Source organism: Erinaceus europaeus, chromosome 4, assembly GCF_950295315.1.
Source record: "Erinaceus europaeus chromosome 4, mEriEur2.1, whole genome shotgun sequence".
NCBI classification, from domain to species: Eukaryota; Metazoa; Chordata; class Mammalia; order Eulipotyphla; family Erinaceidae; genus Erinaceus; species Erinaceus europaeus.
The window spans coordinates 33,113,517-33,135,321 of NC_080165.1; the positions used below are offsets into that span (position 1 = coordinate 33,113,517).

The following is a 21,805-nucleotide window of genomic DNA, read 5'->3' on the forward strand; positions in this document are numbered from 1 at the left end:
TCAGTCCTTAAGGAAATTTCTACTAATAAATGAGTGTACTAAAGAGGAATTAGGAAACTAGCTAAGCAACTGAATTGAAGAATTTTTGTTCATTGTGCATTTCAAGCCCAGCACTGCCAATCCTGACATTTCTGGGCATGCCTTATCAATGCAGAGAGGTTTCTGTGCATCATTTTATTTCCTAGACTTAATAGTATGAATTTATATGCCTACCAGTGATTTGTTTTGTTTTCATTGGGTGATAAACTTTAGACAATCTTGTTATCAGGCGATTAGAATGTAACACTGAAATAAAAGGAAGTACTGAGGGTTTCCTTGATTTCTGGTGAAAAGCCGCCTTGGACTGTAGTCATACTACATACATGTTTATGTGATAAAGTTAATTAGATTTGATTATGAGGAAACAGAGCCTCTCTGGAGGACATTCTTTGAGTTTATCATTATTATTTTTTAAAATTTCTTTATTGGGAGATTGATTGTTTACATTTGACAGTAAAATGCAATAGTTTATACATCCATAACATTTCCACATAACAATATGACCCCCACTAGGTCCTCATGTGACATCATGTTCCAGGACCTGAACCCTCCGCCCACTCCAGTCTTTTATGTTGGTACAATACACTAACTCCAGTCAGTGTTCTACTTAGTGTTTTCTCCTCTGATCTTGTTTTGCAGCTTCTGTCTATGAGTGTGATCATCCTATATTCATCCTCTTGTTTTTGATTTATCTCACTTAACATGGTATCTTCAAGCTCCATCCAAAATGGGCTGAAAATAATGAAATCACCATTTTAAATAGCTGATTAGCATTCTATTGTGTATATATACCACAACTTGCTCAGCCATTCATCTATTGTTGGACACCTGGGTTGCTTTTAGGTTTTGGCTATTACAATAGTGCTGCTATGAACATAGATGTACACAAATCTTTTTTGGATGGGTGTGTTTCGTTCCTTAGGATATATCTCTAGGAGAGGAATTGCAAGGTCGTAGGGTAGGTCCACTTCTAGCCTTTTGAGAGTTCTCTTCTCCAGACTCTCTCCATAGGGGTTAGTTGGACCAATTTGCATTCCCACCAGCTGTGCATGAGGGTTCCTTTAGGGCATTCTTTTAAAAAAATTTCTTAGTTTTTAATATAAAAGATTTTTGCCTCATTCATTTACACATTTATTTAATATTAAAATCAAAATAAAATTAGTTTGTAGATTTTAACTAAAAAATTGAAATAATGACACAAGTGGCACCCTTCATAATATCAGACACTCCTGTCTTCTGTGTGTCATCAGCGGGTTTTTATTTGTGATGTAGAATGACTTTGAAGTAGCCAGTTCAGTAATTTCTATAGGTGGAGGAGTGAGTGGGACTCAGAATTGACTTTCTGATTAACATTAGCATTTTAATCAGTATCAAAATTGAGAACAATTAACAGGTGTGCTCTTTGTTCACACCAGCATGACTCAGGAAGTGGGAGAAAAAAATCATGAATAGGAAATATATATATATATATATATATATATAATTACCTGATGCTATATATTAATTTACATATAACATTCATGTCTTACAATATAATGTAGAATATATAGTATAACATATTATGCATACTATACATATTAATTTAATACCACATATTAATATATAGTAACAATTATGTCATAATTCATACTAGTTTGGTGACAGCTAAAATGGTGAAAGGCATAGTAACCTCTGTGAGATATTTAGCCTACCAGATGTCAGTACTCAAGAACTAGGAACTGAACATTTCAATCTTACGTTTCATACTGACTAGAAACTGAAGAATTGCTGTAGAAAACTTTGAAGAAAACCCAAAACAAAAGCACTGAGAAAAGCATAATAAGTTCCATTCATAACAGACTTTGCTAGGTCATAGAGGAACTTAAAACAATCAAAAATATACCACCAGCTCCAGTTAGATTGATATTTACAAGTATTTCTTTTAAACATTTTATATGTCTGAATATATTTAAATAAATAACAAAAAGTTATTTTCCTGAAAGAAGAAATCCACAGAAAATAGACAAAGCATGCTGTTTATACACACACACACACACACACACACACACACACATGCACGCACGACTCAGATTCATTACTAAAAGAATGATGATCTGTGCACAAAGAAAGAAAATTTAGGAAATTGTTTATTTAGTTTTGATAATTCCATTCAGTATCCACATCTAATGGAAAGTTCAGATGATTTAACATTGCCTTGGAATCAGTGTTGTAGAAAATTACATACAGAAAGAATTTCCTGTCAGAGACTTGAGTTTCCTTCTCATCTTTTGATTCATCTCATCATTTTCCTTGCATGGCAATGCATCACACACACACACGTATCTGAACACACATACATCCCCACACCACACAGAAACCAAAATAGACACTCCATGAAAATACATAAGTATATTCACACATACAAACAAACCATATAAGCATACTCATAGTTTTATATGCATATCAATTTTTAAAATTTATATCATTTTTATTTATAAAATGTAAATATTGACAAAACAGTGGTAAGAGGGGTAAAATTCCACACAATTCCCACAACCAGAACTCTATATCCCATCCCCTCTCTTGATAGCTTTCCTATTCTTTATCCCTCTAGGAGTATGGACCTAGTAGGATCATTGTGGCGTGCAGAAGGTGGAAGATCTGACTTCTGTAATTGCTTCTCTGCTGAACATGGGCATTGGCAGGTTGATCCTTACCTGTCTCTCTCTTTCCTTAGTGGGTAAGGGGCATGGGGAGGCGGGGCTCCAGGACATATGGTGGGATCCTCTGCCCAGGGAAGTCAGGTTGGCATCATGGTAGCATTTGAAACCTGGTGGCTAAAAAGGAGTTAAGATATAAAACAGAACAAACTGTTGACTAACCATGAACCTAAAGCAAGAACATTGTAGATGAAGGTTTGGGGGTCTACATTTTAGAAAAAGCTTGTTGGTCTATTTTAGGTATACATATCAGTTCTTTTAGTTATACATCCCTATGTTCTGTTTCTTAATCCACTGGACATAAATCACTACACAAGTTATAGATTTGGAGACTTGGGAACTCAGACCCCTACTGTTAATTACAGGTTAACAGGCTTGTTATTTTCATTATGGTGTGATAAATGGCAGCACTAGAAGGAAGTGTGGTAAGGAGAGAAGACTAGGAATTTAGGCCTGTATATATGGAAAGGCTGATCTTGGAAAATATTATTCCTCTTTGTGTGAGAAACCTTTCAAGGGGAACACACTGGTACTGCTATTGAGATTCTATCTTAGTTTTAGAAAGCAAGCTTTACTCATGTGAACCTGACTCTGAAAACAATATACAAGACTGAATTGCTTGACCTCTGTTCTAGTAAGTTAAATAGATTTTTTACTGAAGAGGAGTGAGAACATATCCAGGATCATTCCACATTTATTATTTTTTGCCTGTTTATTCTCAACTTTAATATATATATTTATCACAAAATTACAGATTTTTTTTCCTTTGCTGAATGGCAATGATATCTTGAAGAAAAAAAAACCAAGAATGAATGAATGAAAGAAAGAAAGAAAAAAAGAAAAAAAAAAAGCAAGCTATTGTTTTTATGAAATGTGATTGGAGTCTCTCGTTGGAGCTTCTTCAATAAATGTCTTGATACTAATGAATGAAACTGAAAATAGTCTAGTTTTCAAGATACATCTGGGGCTTATTAAAATTACTTCCTTTAATACAGTTTGGCATTTAACTTGGCATGCTTTTATATCCCACTATTAAATATCATCTCCAGCTAAACTTATAAAGTACTTTCTAATTCCTGCTCTAATAATACAATGCTACTGATGATACTATTTCTACTATGTCTTAAGAATTCAATGAAATATTTTTACACATATAATTTCAATGAACTATTTCCTTAGGAGAATTAATTTATTTTTATGAAATAACTAAGCAAAATCTTAAGATTTAGTTTCTAAAGAAAGAAAAAAAAAAGCAAATGTTGGATTTAAACTTGGGGCTTTATCTATGGTACCAGAATTCTCTCCTCCATATCAATTTAAATTTACATTTTATAATGTTAAGGAAGTTTCTCACAAAGAAATCAGAGGTGAAGTCTATTAATTTGTCAAAAAATTGATACTGTTTAAAGAATTATACATCAAAATGCTTTTTTAAAATCTAGCTTGTATTCTGCATTTTAAATATGTTGACTCTTGTATTATTTCCATGAGATACTATTAAATTTTAAGTTAATAGAAAATTTCACATCTCAGCCTGGGTTCAAGCCACACCGGTGCCCACCCACAGTGGGAAAGTTCACTAGCAATGAAGCTGTGCTGTGGGTGTCTTTCTCCCTCTCTATGTACCCTTCCCCTCTCAGTTTCTCTCTGTGCTCTATCAAATAAATATATGTTTAAAATAAAGTTTAATGTCTCTAAATTTGAAGAACATAAAGCTTTTTTAGAATAGACAAACTCTATAACTTTTCAAGAGAAAATAATTTGAGGCAGTTGCTAAGGTGATGAAGAGGTAAAGCATCAGGAACCATGCCAAGAAGATGAGTTTAAGAGAAAGACTTTTATTCTAATAGACATAAAATATCTTTAAGTCTGGCACCACTGAAAAGTTGTTCTCCAGATACTGAAATTGTGTAGTCATGTGGTTCCATAGGTGTCCACCTAGATGTTATCTTTCTCTTGGGGTCCTCTTTTTACAATGCAGGGCTTCCTCTCTCTCAAATTTCATACTATTGTAAATCAGCTCTTCTTTTCTTGGGATAAGAAAAGCATCTATTTACTAAGTAGCTGAAAATATTTAGAGTCACAGAGAAACGAGACAACATGTAATACATTTTGAGGTTACTTCTTGGATTCTGACCCTGCTGCTGATGATTAACTCAGTGGAAAGACCCTACCCTATTGCTACCATCTCTATTTTTAAGGGACCTTATACGTTTTAGGAACTTCCTACTTCCTTGCTTTTTAGCTTTCAGCTTGTTGCTAAACAAAAGAAATCTTTCAAGACTCATGAATTTGGAAATGATCTCCTAGGGTCTTGATTGTAGGCCACCTCTCATCTCCAGAGCTATCACGTTGCTTACAACATCAGTAAACTTTTTCCTTTAAAAGAAGTATTCAGTCTTTGAACAGCAAATAAAATTTTATTTTTCCTGACATATAAAGTCTATCCCAGACCACCAACCTTTCACTAAAATAAATAAATAAATAAATAAATAAATGTCACTGAACCTCAGGGTTTATTCATTGTCACAGAGGAGAATATTAAAAGTCACATGTGAGGGAAAATTATATATCTGTCCACCTCCTTTCAAAAAAGTCATTACAAAAATAAATAGTAAGCATATAAGTTCTCATTATTTATGTCTATTATTTAGAATCTTTTAAAATTGCCTTATGACTAGCATGGAAACTTTTCAGATTTCAAATATTTGACAAAACTTCTACACGAATCAATCACAGAGCTATATTAAAACACAGACCAGTATAATTAAAAAGTAGTGAGGGAAAGTCAAACCATTTTTATTTCGAAGTTAGACATCAGATAATGTTTGTGTGGTGTAGGAAGGTTAATCTTTAGCCTGTTAGCCCTTCCTAAAATATTGCTGAATGACCTTCACAGATGAAAAGTCAGAAGTGTAGAGGTTGGAGGGACAACTGAGTTGAGATAGTGACCATCTCAAAAGTTCATGGGACTTTCATCTTTCCCTAAGAACATCCCACAGCTGCATGAACACTATTGAACTGTTGTGGGACATCCCATAGATCAGCTGCAGGAGAAGCAGCATTATAAGCCATGGGTAATGGCAGAGGCCACAGCAACATTAGTGACAGAGGGCACTGGCTGAGTAATTGGTGGAATTGATCAAGTCATGGAGGGCTATTATTGGGCCCTCTCCAAGAGAAGGACCCTATCCTGTGTGAGCTCAGCTGCTGACATTGAAAAGACATATAAGGACCTTTGTCAAAAAGGACAAAGAAGGGAGTCCAGGAGAACTGACCTTGTGCTCACCTACCATATCACCAAACATGCTGTGTTTCCTCAACTCTGAGAGTCTCATTTGACATCAGGGAAAAAAAAAAAAGCAGAAACAAATGAGAGATAAACTGGTAGACTGAGAGCTGGTCAAATTAAGTTGCTAAGCAGTCACAAGAGAGAACAGCTGATAACCAATGAAAGGGCTGTTCCATGAAGAGTCTTTGATGGACAGGATGAAGTTGAAGTATAAAGGACAAACATGAGGTCTGAAAAGTCAGTGTTGGTACAGGGCAATTCCTGCCTACATAGGAGGCCTGAACAGTTGCCTTTCAAAGGAGCAGGATGGAATGGACATTGTGAGTCTGTTCCAGTCATGTCACATCTGAGATACTGAAGAATGCACATGAGCAAATAGATGATCTCTGGATGGGAGTCAGTCCGGCTCAGAGGTAATAGAATCAGCAACATCTGAGAGCTCACATCTTATATCTGGTATTTAGGGTCAAGGGATTCAGGGAGAAGACCAGGGATACTGTGCAGAGCACAGGAATAGATGCTGAGTGGGAGAAAGAAGCAGTGGGATAACTCCCCAGTAAAAGATTCAAAAGATTTGAGAGATTAGTCACAGTCTGGAAGATGAACACATACTCAGTGGAGAGGAGAGTCTATAGAATTGAGAAAATTGAGGACCACTGTGATTTAGGTAGTATTTTTTGGCACAAGGAAAAGAAGAGAAATGAAGAAAGCATGCTCAGAGCAACTGCGAGCCAGCTACTCATTCTGCTCATTTCCACTAGAACTTGATGAATCCAGGGCGAGCGTTTGCACATGAACAGCTGGAATGTGGCATCCATCACCCACACTGTGGAAGCGAGAGCTCCCATAGCTTTTTATCCCATGTATTAATAAGTCTTGGGGATGCAAAAGGAGGAAATGCATTTAGGATAATGCGGTGCATTTCTATGAGAGATTATGAATCCTTAATGTTATTGTAGCTACTGATGTTTGTTGGACAAGGAAGAGGCAGCTGGCTCTCTGTGGTTTTCACAAGAAGATATCACCTCACCAGGCTATCACAGTGAGAAAAAATTTTAAATGCATAAACGAAGATGGATCATTTTCTAGTCCCATTGCTTCTCTTTGTGGGGCTTTTTGCCCCAAGATTACACAAATGGATGGTTTTATGGCCACTGAACACAGCACAGCTGTAGGTACAATATATAATACAACAAGAAATTGCTCAGGAGTGGGAGATTATGAAAACATTCTCTATGAGCTGTTATCAAGTTCAAAAGCTGCATGTGCCCTGACCCCATACATACACAATGGTCGTATAACCTAGAAATACCCTAGAGCTACTTCCAAATTACAGGCACGACTTCTGAATATGCTAGATGTTGATTTTTTTCTTTCTTCTTTCAAACTTAGCTTGTACTAAATGCAGAAAGAATAGACAAGTTAAACAACAACAACAACAACAACAACAAAAAAGCAAGTGTTATGCAGCCCTTTCCTTTAAAATCAGAGCATATCCTGGTGTGAGGCCACCAGAAGAGTAAACTCAAGAAACCAGCGTTGACCAAAGGGAAAATTTTCCACATGATCCACTAGTTCATAGACAATGAAGCGGAAAGGTCATATAGTGAAAGCTCCAGAATTATACTGAAATGTAGTTTAATGCTTCTGGCATCGTTTCTGTTCTCTGTGTCATCAGACCTCCAGCTATATGCAGCATGTCCTTAACACCTAGGGGCCCGAACCCAATATGTCCTGACTCTTGTGTAACTCTAAGCTGATGCCAGCAAGTTCCTTCTTCATGTTGCCAAACACCAGCAGTCTTCTGGGTCCCCTGCTTGCTTCTGCCAAGTGAGATGTTCTGAAATTAAAAATCTGAAAAAAAATGATGCAATGACTGGTTGATCAGGTGGTTTCTCTTCAGGAAACTGCTTAATGGGGAAATTCAGCACAATTTCCCAGGGGCAGCCTATAGAACTGGAATTTAAAGAAACAGGGACTGTTTCTCAAACTTTACAAAGTTGCTTGAGAGCTTCAAGTGAGGATTTTTGTTTCTTGAGCGAAATATTTGTTTGTGAATGGTATTTATTGAATTTCTGAAAATCAACCTAAGACATGCAAATTCTAGAGAAAATTAGACAAGAAACAATACATGTACAGGAAAAAGTAAAACTGACCCTTGATTTTTCAAATCTTATCAAACTTTAAACTTATTATATACACATATAAGTCCATATATGCATATATACTGTATATGTTTATATATACCTAAATTGTTTCCCTGAGTTTTAAAAATTCCATGAAAATATATCAATATTTGTATGATTCTCCACTGTATGTGTAAGTACCAACAATGATATGATTTCCAGTCACTTCATATTTAAATATCCTCCTTACTTTTACTATATTGTGAATAATAATGAACATTTGTACCTACTTCCTTTCTCCCTTCTCTTTTTTTTCCTACAATGTTCTTTTGTAGTACCTTTTGTTTTTTACAACTTTTATTTGTTCATTAATGAGAAAGGAGGAGAGAGAGAGAGAGAGGGAGAGGGAGAGGGAGAGAGAGAGAGAGAATCAGACATCATTCTGGCACATGTGCTGCTAGGGATTGAACTCAGGACCTCCTGCTTGAGAATCCAGTGCTTTATCCACTATGTTATCTCCTAGGCTACTCCCTTTCTCCCCCTCTATTTCATCTTTCCTCTCAATTTCTGTTTGTCTTATCATTCATCTTCTATCCATCTCTTTATATTGGTACATAGGTATGATAATTTTTATAAATATTTATTCCCTTTTACTGCCCTTGTTTTTTTTTTTTTATTATTGTAGTTATTGTTATTGATGCCATCGTTGTTGGATAGGACAGAGAGAAATGTGGAGAAAGGGGGAGAAGACAGAGGGGGAGAGAAAGATAGACACCTGCAGACCCGCTTCAACTCTTGTGAAGCCACTCCCCTGCAGGTGGGGAGCTGGGCGTGTACCAGGATCCTTATGCGGGTCCTTGCACTTTGCGCCATGTGCGCTTAACCCGCTGCGCTACCGCCTAACTCCCAGGTATGATAATTTTTATGAGTTCATTTCCTGACAATTTAATTAACAAGACACTTAATTTAATAGTTTTAAAGCTTGTTGCTTGAGACTGGTGAAATCGTTCACCTGGATAGTGTGCTACTTTGCCATGTGTGTGATGTAGGTTTAAATAAAGCTCGTGTAGTGTTCTCAATCTCTCTCTGCCTCTAAAAAATAATAAAAAAACAAATAAAAAATAATAAAATACATGTTACATATTATCCTCTGAAAATGTAATGACACATTACTACACTGGTATAGGACATTGTATTTTCTAGTTCACCATCACCAGCATTAACTAACAATTATTCGCTCAAGAAATACACCTCTGTCAGTTTGCTCTAGGATTTCGTTGTCCTAATGTGATTTTCTTTGATTATAAACGACTGAAATTTTTGACAAATTTAACTCCTATCAGAATTACTTCTGTAATTTGTTTTTTCACCAGAGCTCTGTTCTGGCTTATGGTAGGGCTGGGTATAGAACCTGGAGCAAGAGAGTCTCTGACATGAAATATATTTCCTTAATTATTACGCTATCTTCCCAGCTTGCTTCTGTGAATGTTTTCCAGTTAAATACTGTGGTGTTAGTGATTTATTTTTTTTTAGTCTATGAGAACTCATTATTAATTTCAGTCATCACTATATTTTTATTGTCACAAGAACTTTCCCAGTTCATCCCTAGCTTTTTATAATAAATACTGGTATTACTTTAATTCTCGCTGACTTAAGTGAGTTTCAGAGTTCTTTTTCTTTTTATTTATTTTATTTTTTTTCCTCCAGGGTTATTGCTGGGTTCGGTGCCTGCACCATGAATCCACTGCTCCTGGAGGCCATTTTTCCCCCTTTTGTTGCCCTTGTCGTTGTAGCTTTATTGTGGTTATTATTATTGCCATTGTTGATGTTGTTCGTTGTTGGATAGGACAGAGAGAAATGGAGAGAGGAGGGGAAGACAGAGAGGGGGAGAGAAAGAGAGACACCTGCAGACCTGCTTCACCGCCTGTGAAGCGACTCCCCAGCAGGTGGGGAGCCAGGGGATCGAACCGGGATCGTTACGCCGGTCCTTGCACTTTGCGCCACATGCGCTTAACCCACCGCGCCACCGCCCGACCCCCAAGTTTCAGAGTTCTTTAATTACTTTTACGACTTTTAAGTTTATCTTTATGTCCAAATTTAGTTCAATAGTCTAAGATCACTGCAGTTTCTTGAAAGATTTAAATAACTATTTTATATACCTGGGAATTTATTCTGATAATACAATGATGATTCCATTATATTTCTTATCAGCCAAATTTTTGTAATATATATAAAATAGTTGTCTATGAAGCAGCAGTTGTCTCAAGTACAATCTCTTATCTCCTTGTGCACCACTGAAGTTTTCCTCTACCATTGTGTACTGGGTCTCCAACATCATCATCATCACCTTCTTCTTCTCCTTCTGCTTCTGCTTCTCCTTCTTCTTCTTCTTTCTTCTCCTCTTTCTCTTTCTACTTCTCCCTCTTCCTCCTCTTCTTTTTCTCCTCCTCCTCTTCTTCCTCCTTTTTTCTTCTACTCCTCATGCTCCTTCTTTTTCTTTTCTCCCCAACATCTCCTGATCTCCGTTCTACTTCTCTTCTTTAGCGTCTTTAGCTCAGTTGCAATACACCATATCTAGTCCAAGTTTCATCCTATACTTTCCCTTTCTTTCCTTATTTCTTAAGTTCTACTTATCATTGAAATAATCTTCATATTTCTCCATCTCTTCTGGCTTTTCTCACTTGAGAAATCCCATTTGAGATGTGGCAAAGGAGATTTCACCATTTATTACAGGTGAGTAGTATTCCACTGTGCATATATTCTATAATTTCCTTGACTATTCATCTGTCTTTAGGCATCTGGGCTCCTTCCAAGTCTGGCCTATTACAAATAATATTGATATGAACATAATTGTACATTGTTCTGCCATTTAAAACTTATTACATATACTTGCATATTTATTCTTTTATAGGGTCTTTTGGAATCATATTATTGGGGCTGGGCTGTGGAGCTGTTGGTTGAAAGCACATGCGACTACATACAAGCACCCAGGTTTAAGCCCCCAGTCCTCACCTGCAGGGGCACAGTTTTCATAACCAGTAAAGCAGTGCTACAGATTTTATCCTGTCTCCATCTCCCCTTCCCTCTTAATTTCTCTCTGTCATACTAAATTAAAAGTAAATAAGTAAATAATAAAAAAGGAATCCTTGTTAATAAATGTTATCAGGACTTTAATGAGATGCTATAAATAAATAAATAGCTCTGGAAAAACAGTAATCACATTCATTTTTTAAATTTATGTTAAAGTGTCGCTAAGATTTATTTTGGCTTTAGTTTAAGGTAAGAACTCTGATTTTTGACAAGTAGGGGTTCTTCTCTGCTGGGAAATTGTGCCAATGCAGTCACATCTGCCATGTTGTCCCCTCAGGCTACTGCTAGTTCCCTGGAGAGTTGGGACATTCTCGGAGTGCCTGTTCAGCCATGTTGTGCCCTCAGGACATTGTCTATATCCCCGCCCTCTCTCTCTCTTCTCTGCGGCCCGCGCACTACAACATCTGGCTCTACAACACTTCTCTTTTTGGTTTTCTTACAGTTTTGTCTAAATGTATTCTGAATATCTTTAAACGTCTTTCCCATTTCTAATGAGGTTATAGAATGTTTCCCCTCAAATTTCTATATAATATACTAAAGTAACATGTCTACCAGTACTGAAATACTTTTGGGGATAAATTTTATTTTATAGAGTAAGATAGTTTTTTATTACATGTCTGAGCATTTTCATAATTAACAATTTTATCAGATAAGTGAGTGTGAGCCATTATTTTGGTAATGCCATCTTTATTTACTATGGATTTCATATGTGCTTATTTGATAAATATCACCCAAAGACAGTTCACTATGTAAAGCGCCTGCTTGACAATGAGTACAATCCAGATTCAAACCCAGGTACCACATGAGAAATGCTTTGACACTGAATGAAGCTCTATTACTATTTTCTCTCTCTCTCTCTCTCCCACTCTCACCTAAATGAAAAAGGAGCCCAAATTCATAAAATTTTGCATTCAGGAAAGGAGTGAGTGGAAAGGAAAAAAGGAGGGAGAAGAAAGAAATAAAAGGTTACTAATTTGGGCCTAATTGTGTTTAAATAGCAGGGAATAATTCAATTATAGAAAATGGTATTTTATTCATCAGTAAAGTGCTCAAGCATAGAACACTTTTGAATAGTTTTTGATAATATATTCTGATTTTTATTTTACTTTTGTTGTCAGAATTATTGCTGGGGCTCAAGTGCCTGCATGATTCCACTGTTCCTTGTGTACTTTTTTTTTTTCTGTTGAGAGAGGGTGAAAGACAGAGAGAATAAACAAAGAGAGAGACTAGGAAGGAGGGGAAGAAAGAGAGGGAAAGAACAAGAGATAGGGTAGCATTGCTCTACCACTGGTGAAGCTTTCTTATTCGGGTGATCTGAAGTGATGGCCAGGAACTCAAACTTGGTTCCTTACCCCTGATAAAGTATACACTCTGCCAAGTGAGCCATCTCCTGGCTTTAGTACATTCCTTTTCTTTATTGGTTACTCAGATGTTATTCTTGTTGTTTCCTAGATTTATTTTGAGGAATTCATAATAGAGTGAGGACAGAAAAATTTCTTTTTCTTTCTTCTTTCTCTCTCTCTCTCTCTCTTTCCCTCTCTCTCTCTTTCTCTCCCTCCCTACCTTCTTCCTTCCTTCCTTCCTCCCTACCTCCTTCCTTCCTTCCTTCCTTCCTTCCTTCCTTCCTTCCTTCCTTCTCCTTCCTTCCTTTCTTCCTTTCTTTGCCATGAGGGTTATCACTGATGTCTGCACTCTTTCTCCACTACTGCTGGGTGCCTTTTTTTTTTTTTCTCATACAGGTGAAAGAGATAGAGAGGAGAGACACCTGCAGCGCTGCTGTTCTACCACTTGTGAAACTTCTCTCATGCAGGTAGGGAACAGGAGCTTAGACCTTGGTTTATGCACTATAACATGTGTGCTCTACCAGGTGTATCACTAGCTGACTCCACATTTTCCTTCTCTCTCATTTTTTCTCCCTCCCTTCCTTCCTCCTTCACTCACTCACTCAACTCACACTCACTCTTCTTTCTTTGTCTCCTTCCTTCTGTCCTTCCTCTCTCTCTTCTCTCTCTTTCTCTCTTTCTTCTTTGCTTTGTCTTTCCTTTAGATATAGACAAGCAGAGTGAAAGTGAAAGACCACAGCACCAAAGCCTCCTTCAATATGGTGGTGGCTGGGCTTGAACCTGGCTCACAAACATGGTAGAATATTTTACAATCCAAGTGAGATACTTCTCTGCCCTAATACATTATCTCTTTCATTGATATTTACAGGATTTTTTCCAGAGCCATATGTCATCATAATCTGAACATTCTGAGTCACAATCCCCACCTTCAGCCGAAGTTGTCATATAAATATATATATATTAGAACAACACTATTAGTTTATATATGTCACCCCTTACTCCATCTTGAATTTTCTGGAAGGTGAGCAGCCAACTTCTTTTCTCCATCTGGGTCACACCTGAGAAGGCTAAGAGGTGCCATGGTTGTGAGCTGTCTCTGGCCATCAATGTGTATTTGTAAATTGTATTTCTTCAAGGTATGTGGGAAATGGGCCCACTGTCTGGGAAGTCCAAACCATTGTTTCCATGAGTGTCTGAGCAGGTAGACCCCAATTTCTCCCCCTTCCCAGGTAGAGACAATGGCAGGTCCCCTTGACCTCATGAACTAATGATGGTTGGCTTCTCTGGATGGGGCTACCTTTCTGTACATGCCACTCTGTCCCCTTAAAACAAAGGCCATGAATTACTGTGTATTGTGTATGGCCGACTTGAAAACCGCCACAAGTGTCCTGATCTTACTCAGTTGTTTCCTTCCCTCCTGTCCTGAAGTGCCTGTAATTTACCCCCAGAGAAAATTCCATTGTTGAGCTCATGACCAAGCCTTGTAAGGTAACTTTCCAGCTGTGATCAAATAATTTGTGTTGCATTGTGTTTAGGTTAATGATTACCTCAACCTTCTTTCTGAGATATGGGTAAATCTGCTTGCTTGAATCCCCCTAATAAATGAGTTGACCCTCTGAGGCTTCTCCTGGGTTGGATAAATCTGGCGTGGCTTCTTCCTCTCCGTGCACTACACCCTCATCACACAGAGCCATCCTAGATTAGGCGGGCGCTTCACCCTCCGTAGCCAGGGGCCAGGGAGGCAGGGGACCCTGAGTGACCTGCAAAGGTACAAACAAAGTCACTGAGGGGGTTGGGACTTAAGGAGTGGCTTCCTTTACTGTCTACTGTCACACGCCCTACACTGGTGCTCAGGGGTCATAATAGAAGAACCTGACTCCAGTCTCTGAGGCGCAACCCTGTGTGCTCTGTTTATCACACCCTCATCACATACACAGGCCACTTCCTGTAGCATCAGTTGAAATTAACAGAAGGCTGAAGATGAACCAGTCAGAGTGACAAAGCCCAAGTTGTAGTCAGAACTATTTTCTCTGAGGACTGAGATTTTGTTTTTGGACAATCTTGCCACCTGCTATCAGAAATAAATCCTGAGAACTTCTCTTTTGTCCAGAATAACAATTTGCTAACCAGGACTTATTACCACCTAGAGAAAAAGAGATCAAATTTAGTATAAAACTTGGATTCTTCCATTGTGCGCTATAGGATGTCACTTCCTCATTTATAGTTTGACTCTCTTCTGCTTTTCTCCCCTTGTCTAGAATAGGTCAGCATTACCATCTGTTCTGTTTAAATGTAGAGCTAATAATTTCATACAACAATTTTCTTTCTTGTCTATGTTTAAATTAATTTTTGGCTCTTTAAATGTTTTCTTTCTACTAATTTCTCTCAGAGTCTTTATTAGGCATGCTTAAACATTAGCATCCGTGAATCGAATAAAAGTGAATGTCTGTAAATATTTACAAAATTGGTTGCATTATCTTTTATTCCACAGTATTATTTTCTGCAGTGTAATTAACTATGCTTTGGGTTTTTTTTTTTTCAGATCGAATATGTATTTAGAACATGCTATTTGTTGTTGTACTGTGATAATTTTAGTTTCTTAATGGTTTAATGCATTCCATTTAAGTGAGTCATCCCAAGCTTACTGTAATGTATTTTGAGAATGTATATTATATATATACTTTTCACTATAAATATTATTTAAATATTCTTTCATGGTTTAATGAGTGATTATTTATATCATTGTTTAGTGTAGACTTGGAAAAAAGTCTCCACTTGTGGAATTTATAGTTGATTTGTCTTTTCTAGAGTAGCCATTAATTCTCAACATCTTTGTTCATGCTTTCAAATACATATTTCTTTGCCTTGAACACATGGTATAAAAGAAACTCTGATCAGAACTTATGACTCTTCATACAATGACATAAAAGTTCTCTTATGTTTCCAAGAATTTTGGATTTATAATTCTGGACCTACTCATATTTGTTACCATAATTTCATATTTTTTCTTATTTTTTTCTTTTATTATTATTATTATTTATAAAAAGGAAACATTGACTAAACCATAGGTTAAGAGGGGTACAACTCCACACAATTCCCACCACCAGAACTCTGTATCCCATCCCCTCTCTTGAGAGATTTCCTTTTCTTTAACCCTCTGGGTGTATGGACCCAAGGTCATTGTAGGATGCAGAAGGTGGAAGGTCTGGCTTCTGTAATTTCTTCCTTGCTTAATATGGGTGTTGACAGGTTGATCCATACTCCAGCCTGCCTCTCTCTTTCCCTAGTGGGGCAGAGCTCTGGGGAAGTAGACACATTGGTGGGATTGTCCAGGAAAGTCTGGTCGACATCATGCTAGCATCTGGAACCTGGTGGTTGAAAAGAGAGTTAACATACAAAATCAAACAAATTGTTGAACCTAAAGGCTGGAATAGTGCAGATGAAGAGTTGGGGGTTACTCCATTTTGTAGATAGCTAGTAGGCATGTTTTAGTTATAATCCAAAGGGCCTGTGGCTATACTAGTTTTTTTTTTTTTTTTTCCCCTGAGCCTAAAATCTGATATGCAGGTGGATCCAAGTTATTGTCTGGGGAGATGATGTCATGGCTGGAAAAGGACCAGAAAGCTGGATCAGGGAAGAGAGTAGCTCCCAAATATGGGAAAAGTGTGTAAATAGTGTTGACCATAAACCCCATAGATTTGATGTGAGTTTCATCTTTTTTATGTTTTCAAGTTATCCATTTTTTCCTTTTGCTTTGAATACTGTTCTTGTATGTAGCTTGAGTTGTCACCATACTGCTTTTAAACTTCTGTAAAGATTTCCTATTATAATACCCTTGTAAATGAGGTTTAAATACTGATTCTGTCTTTTGTCCTCTGTTTCTGTCTCCTCATCTCTGTTAGTGCTAGCTGACCCTTAAATTCAATTGGCTTTACCTACTTTATGTCTTATAAATGCTCTCATTGTCTCCTCTGTGTGTGAATTCTGCCTTCAACAGGCTTTCCAGCTGTGAGGGGCTCCAGCAGGTTAGGACTGCACACCCCCACACTATGATGGCTCGTATTCAGGGGAAGTTTAATGTTTCAGCTTTTCTTCACATATCACTGCCTCATACACTGTCATATGAAGCAGGGTTTCCATGAAACTTCTATAGATGCTAGAGCCCTTCTGAGAAACTGGGGGCAGGAGGAGGTGGTCATTTCAAACATGGATTTTTTTCAGAAGGGAGAGCAGAAACCAGCAATAGATAACAACAGTAGCACTTTCCTCATACCGAATGAGGGTAGCTCACTAACAATTAAAAGAGAGTCAGTATAGAATATGGAAAGTGCTTGATAGATTAAAAATACTATTAATATTTACTTTGTGTGTGTGTGTATGTGTGTGTGTGTGTGTAGTGAAAAGCCTTACATATATGTGATTTCAACTAAACAAAGTGAAAGGAGAAGCAAATTGGGGTGGGGTGCTAATGCTTTGATGAAAAAATATTTCTAAATTCTTTTAGAATGATTAAAGTGTAGTAAGAAATCAAAGCGACGGGTTGTTAGATAGGTTTGAGTGAACAAACTGATGGTCATTATGAAGGGTGGAAAACAAGGAACAGAATATTTAACACAGAATTTGAATGTAGCAGTTCTGCTTTCTGGAAGAGACTGGTTTTGAAGAATGATATGACCTCCACCCCTGTGAAAGCCCTGCCAGTCTCACACTAAATCAAAAGATTAAGGGCTCCTCTATATTGGAGAAAAACATTAGTAACCCATGATATTCAAATGTGCAGCCATGATAACCTACAACAGAGCAAAACTATAGCACAACATACAACCAAAAGCATAAAACTCAATTCATGAGAAACATCCTAACCTTGATTATATATACCATGCATACACATGCACATATAACACATATTTATCTATATTACATACACACATAATTATGTATATACATAATATAGATATCTAGATAGATATAATATTGCACAAAAAGAATGGTTACATTAAGGGCAGAAATCTCCAGTTCCACTTTGAGATCATTGTCAATTCCAGGGGATCATGAACCTCAGACTGTCTTGGTGGAAGCCTGATTAGAAAAAAAAATAATCGGGCTGGGTGGGGGCACACCTGGTTGAGTGCACATGTTACAGTGCTCAGGGACTCAGGTTCGAGCCCCCAGTTCCCACCTGCAGGGGGAAAGCTTTGCAAGTGGTGAAGCAGTGTTACAGGTGTCTCTCTGTTTCTCTCCCTCTCTATCACTCCCTTCCTTCTCGATTTCTGGCTGTCTCTATCCAATAAATAAAAATAATGCAAAAAAAATTTTAAAAAGAAGATTTAAAAAATAAAATTACAAATACTAACTTGTTTAGAGAGAGCATACATGTTATTATGTGTGAGGACCTGGGTACAAATCCCCAGTCTCCATCTGTGGTAAGGTTGGTGGTGAAACTTCATGAGCAGTGAAGCAGTGCTGCAAGTGTCTTTCTTTCTCTTTCCTTCGTTTTTCCTTTCCTCTGCATAAAAAATAAAAATAAGGAAAAAAATGGCTACTGGAAGTGATTGATTCCTAGTGCAGGTATAAGTTTAATGTTTATATTTTGGCCAGGTTACAAATTATTAATAACATGTTCATTTGCTAGTCTACTTCCACATCTTCATCACTATCAACATTGTTATGATTCTGTAAAATGATAATAGTACAAACAAACACATAACCTTGATGTTTACATTTGTTTCCTTTTATGTCATATTTGTACAATCAGTGAAGAATAGGCTATAAATGTAATTTTTCTAATGAGGGGATTGAAGTTTATATAGTATAAACTGTATAATATATAAACTGTATAAACTTTAATGCCATCTAAACCTTGGTCACATCAATCTGAGACTAATAGGTGTTATTTTTTTAACTATATAATCTTTAATATTGTGGGAAAATGATTTGTTTTGTTGTGGAACATTTGCTTCCATATAACCGTCACAATAAAAAGCAGTAGGGATTCACATATAATCACATCACCTTGAGTCCAGGTGCCAATGGTTGTTGAGAAAACATGGAAGCCACACGTCACAATTCCATAGAAAATCAAGGGCAGACTCTCCCAGAATAGAGCTGTGACTGAATAGTGTTCATCAGTATTTCTGATTACGAAATGGATGGCAATCCACATCTGAACTGTCCTGATAGACAAATTACTCATCCTTGTATTTCCTCAGATGCTCTTCTTCCTACCTTGCTGCTTTTACTATGAACTCTTCAATATGATGTTGATCACATAGCTGGTGCAGCTGAAAGTTGTTTTGAATGTGCAATGTTGGCTCCTTAATAAAGGAAATTGTGCAGGCCATTAAAATGGGGCAATGAAGTACAAATGCTTCTAATAAGACATTATGGAACTATGGACCTGCTTGCATCCTTAAAAATCATTGAAAGTCCCAATATATTTGACAGTGAAGCTTTCTTTTATTGAGCTCCTGTTCTATTCAGCTCTGCTGTAAATGTGGTGGGGATATAAAGACATATAAAGTATGTAGTAAAGGAGCTTAAGACAAAAATTAAACACATAAAACAATCATGGAGCCAGAGTAGCAGTTGTAATTAATTGCTCAATTGTTTACTATGGTGTCAAAGGGCATATATAACTCTTGTGGAAAAAGGTACGTCCAAATGATATAAGCCTTATCTACATATAACAATTTGATAACATCACCTCTTAATAAGCTTGCTTAGATCATTTACTTGCTTCCAAATAATTCAGTTTTATTATCCACCTGAGGAACTGCTCAAAGCAAATACTCCTTAGAATCAAGGTTCATAAAAAAAGAATAGACTGATAAATGCCTTCTGGCTCTTAAACTGCTCTTCTGCCTATATGACACAAGATCATGCCAGAAGTAATTACTCCTTACATAGATAAGAAAATCAGTTGCATAGTGAGGGAGACAATTTCCCAGAAAGTTTTCTTGTCTTGCTTCTGAATCAACATTATGAAAGCAAAACACATATTTTGAAAAAAATAATCTCAGGGCATTCGCACTTAGTTACATAGCATGTATTGGAAATCACCTGGACATAATAAAGTGCTCAGTTCCTATAACCTAATTGAAGCCCACCATAATAGGCAGTAGCATAGATGAATACTGATAATTCTTACAGATATATAACTATCTCATGATTGAAGAAGTGGAAAGACACTGATAAAATATAATCACTTGTAGAAGTTCATTAGATTCTAGGATGTTTTGTTTATAAGAAGGAAATATATTAAGAACTGATTTGCATAATTTCAACTTTCAAGTCAAAAGTATATACAAAATGGAAATAACATTTGATAATTTAACTCAGAAGACATTTTGAAATAGTCTTTGGATCTCTTCTTAGCCAGGATTATGAGTTTTGGAGATAGAATTTGCCTGAATTTCCCTCTAAGAGTTGCATGTGGAAAGAGTATATGTAGCTGAATGGGGATCAGGGAAATGTAGTCTTACCTTTTTTCCACTAGTTAAGAATCTGATGTATATAAATATCAATTGACCCACTCTGCAACATCTTCAGGTACACACATTTAGTTTATCTTTATCTAGGCTAACTAAATTGTAATATCTAAGAATCACATTTTTTAGTAATTTAGTACAATGTTTAGTTTCAACAACATATTCAAAAGCAAAAATAAATAAATAAATATGTAAATTGTTGTTCTGTGTTTATTCACTGACCCAACAAATGCTACCAGATAAATTATATCATCTGAATGAAAACATGGATGAATCAAATTAAATCTTCTGCTTTTCTGGATGTTTGTAAAAAGGGGGCTGTTGAATTTTGAACCCTTTGGTAGCTAGTTTTGTGTATGTTCACAGTTGATGGCTATAAATTATATCACCCTATGTGCATATAAAAGTACTTTAATGTGGTAAAATTTTCCTGTTGAACTTATTGTTCTGTATCTGAAATCAAGCGATATTTTGCAGGAGAAATAAATGACAATTTTTTCCAGAAAAAGTAGACTCTGTCTGATGACACTATTGAACAGCTAGGAATTGATTTGTCTAATAAATTATGGATTGCCTGACTGAATTATTATTTAATAAATTTACCAGTTATTGTTCACTATTAGAATGCTAGGGGGGAAAAAGATAAATACAGAATCTCATACATATAGAAGTAAGCTAATTCCTACTATTGGTTCTAAAACTAATGTTAGATAAAGTCCACAAAATAAAATCAGATTCAGGGTCCCTCGTCATTAGATTTTAGACTCTGTAACAAGTCTAGGCCAACCACTCATTTGGGTGGCAGAATGTGGTTGAATAAAGGCATAAACAATGGACTTAGCCACACAGAGAGCCAAGCTGTCAGGTTCCTTCAGATTCTGAGGCTCAGGCACCCGCAAGCAGGAGATTTGCGATGAATAGTGCCTATATTGATTTTTCCATAATGGAGTGTAAAAGAAAAATGGACAGGTTTTGTTGCAGGTATTTTCATGGGGTACTAAATTGGAGGATTAGTTGCAAACAGCAGTACTGATAAAGTCTGCTGTCCATCTTGATGGTTGGGACATTCTATTAAAATGACACATAAATAACCTATTATATCCCCCACCCATGGAAATTCAAATGCACCTGTCAACTTGATAAAGCACTTGCCTGGAGGGAAGCATTGTTTACATTTTCACTCTGTTCTTCAGAAAAAGTGAGATTCTAATTATTTCTCTCACTGTAAATTAATGCTGACTATGATGGTTAGCACATCTCTGTATTGTTACATCTTTTGGAAAGTTAAATAATAGAACTGATCCATCATGCATTATGCATTGTGTATTTTATGACAGCCTTCCCTGACTGCACCGTCTCCTCTTTCTAGAAATGCTCACTTCTTCTCTAACTTATGTCTTTGCTGCATCATCTTTCTCTTTCCTCACCCTTTGTTGAAATCTTTCTGGAGGTCTAGTTAATTCCAAAACACTGAGCTCCTGCCCTCTTTAACTTACCTTACTTCTTTTCTTTAGTCACAAAGCACATTTGTGATTTCTACACCACAGCTACTTGTTTTTATGATCATACTTTGTAGTCATAATTTTTAGTCTTTTATTTTGACGTATTTTTCCTAGTAAGTGTATCATGTCTAGAGATGTATACTTTGATTATCTGCAGCATTTTCCCCCAAATGTCAATAAATTAAATGGATTTTTATTTGGAATAAACATACCTTTTCTTTGCTAGT

The 21,805-nt window shown here is 36.7% G+C and overlaps 1 protein-coding gene and 1 long non-coding RNA gene across 2 annotated transcripts in view; one reads left to right on the top strand and one right to left on the bottom strand.

Moving 5' to 3' along the window:
• The window catches only part of LOC103114577 (uncharacterized), a 267,524-nt gene that overhangs the window by 228,528 nt on the left and 17,191 nt on the right, over window positions 1-21,805 (top strand). The gene's annotated exons all lie outside the window — the stretch shown is intronic.
• Window positions 624-21,805, bottom strand: part of LOC132538265 (uncharacterized) — a 35,487-nt gene continuing 14,305 nt past the window's right edge. Inside the window, exons 3-4 of the long non-coding RNA XR_009549665.1 lie at window positions 17,944-18,095; window positions 624-771 (exon numbers count right to left, since the gene is read on the bottom strand). This is a non-coding gene — a long non-coding RNA (uncharacterized LOC132538265). The remainder of the gene's footprint in view (window positions 772-17,943; window positions 18,096-21,805) is intronic.